This window comes from Cricetulus griseus, chromosome 8 (genome assembly GCF_003668045.3).
Source record: "Cricetulus griseus strain 17A/GY chromosome 8, alternate assembly CriGri-PICRH-1.0, whole genome shotgun sequence".
Lineage (NCBI taxonomy): Eukaryota > Metazoa > Chordata > Mammalia > Rodentia > Cricetidae > Cricetulus > Cricetulus griseus.
In genome coordinates, this window is record NC_048601.1 from 29,771,460 (window position 1) to 29,774,576 (window position 3,117).

A 3,117-nucleotide genomic window follows, 5' to 3' on the forward strand; every position below is an offset into this window, starting at 1 on the left:
AATTGATTTTTTGTGTATCCTGGTTTGTGCTTTCCCTCACTTGCTGATTGCTTTTGAATATGGGTCTTTTTTTTTCCAATGCTAGTAGGACTGGATCCTAGGGCCTTAGATATGTTGTTTACACTGAAGATTATACACTGGCATGCACTGAAAAAATATCAGTGGTTATCATTCCCATAGCCCATGGTGCATGCCCTCAATACTTTTAAAAGACTTCAATTTTATTCCTTGACAATTCAATACATGTATACAATGTATCTTGATTATAGTCTACTGGAGCTAGGCTTGGAGCCTCCTAAACCCTTCTCCCATCCATGCTGGAATGTTGATTGGCTTGGCTCGTGCAGGGATCCATAGCTGCAGTGAGTTCATGAGTGCAATGCTGTGTCATGTCCAGAGGACAACATTTCACAGCACTCTTCCCATCTTCTGGATCTTGTATTTTATTCTGTTCTGTCTTCTCCTTTTTTTGGGGGGGGTTCAATTTTTGCTTCTTTACAATGGGGTCTATAAAGCTTTTCCTACATTGTACTTGTTTTGTTTATATTCCATTTTTTCTTTTTCAAGACTTATTTCATTTTAATTCTGTGTATGTATCTGTATCTGTGGGTGGGTATGCATTGAATTCCCTGAACTGGAGGTACAGGCAGTTGTGAGATGCCTGGGAAATTGAACTTAGGTCCTCTCCAAGAGCAGAACATGTTCTCTTTACCTCTGAGCCTTATCTCCAGTCCTCCTGTTGTATGTATTCTTCAGAGTTCCTACTTGGAGATACATAGCCACTGGGGTGAGTATATTGAATGGAACAACATGTTTTGAGATGTAGTGTCTGAACAGTTTCATTGTTTTTAAAGTCTCATATATTTGGGGTTATACTCTTAAATTCATTCATTTGATTCCCCCCCCCATTCATTAAATCCTCACTAACCTCTGTTGATTCCCTGTCCTAGTTAGGTTTCTATTGATTCGATAAATACCATAACCAAAAGTGACCAGGGAAGGAAAGAGTTCATTTCAGTTTACAGTTGTAGTTCATCATAAAGGGAAGTCAAGGCAGGAACTGAAGCAGAAGCCATTGATGAATACTGGTTCCTAGTTTGTCCCCCATGGTTTGCCCAGTTTGCTTTCTTATACAACTTGGGACCACCTGCCCAGCACAGCACTACCCACAGTGGGATGGGTCCTTTCATACTATCAATTAAGACAATGCCCCCACAGGCTTGCCTGCAAGCCAATCTGATGGAGACATTCTCTCAATTAAGGTTTCCTCCTACTGGATGATTTCAGCTTGAAGTTGACAAAAACCTACCCAGCATAGTCCCTCTAGTAGCTAGAAATGCAGAGCCGAGTATTCGAAGCATTTGTGGACCTGCTTGACCCTCTTCCACCTTGGCCATGGTCCAACTTGACAATCGAGGAAGCCACGGGAAAAGGAAATGGACTTGGGACTTGTTGTAGCTCTCCTCATTGCCTCCCATCCCTGACCTCCAACTGACCCGTAAGTGCTCTTGTTTCCAGGAATCTTTGTTCAGGTCTTTCCCCCTACTCACACCCCATAAGGTGTACAAAGAAACCCATGTCCGGGATCAGAGCTCTGTGTGCCGTCTTCATGTCCACATGGGACCCTGAGCATATCAAACCCACATCCTCCAATCGGTTGCATTTCCAAACCCACTCCCAAGACCTTGTATTGGGCCACTTTAATCTTGGTCTTGAATTACAGCTCGGCCTCCAAACTAAGGCACTTGTTTCCAGTCTGGTTTCCACAGCAGCGGGGATGGGGGTTGGGGGGATCGGGTGTCTAACCATGTCATGTGCTTCCTTTAATACCGTTTAGTTTGTCCTCACCAGCCTCGGGGTGAGAGTCATATATCTTTTTCTGCAGACCCCTTGTGATACAACATCATTATACTCATCTGTTGAGGCCCTCTCCGACCCCACCCTACTCCTCCCAACCACATAGACCCTCCACAACTCTCTGGTTAAACCAAGATTTCTCTCCTGACTCCTGAGCACTTGAAATGATGCTTCTTCTGCTTGGAATTTCCTCACCTGATTAATTCCTCTTCATCCATGAGGCGTAACTTAGAGACAATGTCCTCCAGGAAGAGTCATTCAAAATCCCCCTTCATGCTCAGTGCTTGGGTAAATAGCCCTCCTCTGTGCCCCACAATCTTTTTTCTTGCTTAAAGCCAGTGTTGTGCATAGCTACCTATTTATCTGTTTCCCTCTTTCAACCACGGCACAGCTGCACAGAGCAATGATGTAGACAGTGATCTCACCCCACCCCGAAGAGCAAGAAGACCCTGTCTCCAAAAGTAAATAAATAAAATAGGGACTGGAGAGATGGCTCACAGTTAAAAGCACTAGCTGCTTTTGCAGAGGACCCAGGTTCTATTCCCGGCATCCACACGGCAGCTCGAAACTCCAGTTCCAGGGGAGCCAACCTTCAATCCCCATAGGCACCAGGCACTCAAGTGGTACACATACATACATACATACATACATACATGTAAACAAACATACACATAAAATAAAATAAATATTTTTTTAAAAAGACTAATCTATTCTAAAAATAAATTTGGGCATGGTGACGTATGCTTAGAAGGCTAGCACACAGGAGACAGAGGCAGGAAGGTCAAGGGCCTCAGCAGCATATTGGGGTCAAGGCCACATTGAGTTAAGACCTTAACTGAAAATAATAAATACATTTAAAAAATAAAAATAAGGGTTGGGGGTTTAGCTCAGTGGTAGAGTGCTTGTCTAGTAAGTTCGAGGCCCTGAGTTTGGTCCTCAGCTCCAAAAGATAAAATAATAAAATAAAAAATAAATAAAAGTAATAACATACTTGTTGGCTTTGGGGATGGATGGGTGGGTGGGTGGGCAGGTGGGTAGACAGATACAGAATATTCTCTTTGGTCTCCATGACCATTGGTGTGGCCAATCAAAGCCCACACCATTCCTTGTCCTTACCGTCTCCCATTTGCTTGCCTATAGCCAGCTTATTAACTCTTCCAAGACAAGATTGACTCATCCCTAGAAATTATTTGTTTATAGTCAAGACATATGTTGTTCAACTGCTGCCCCAACTCCTACGATGGAATCAGAAATGACAGA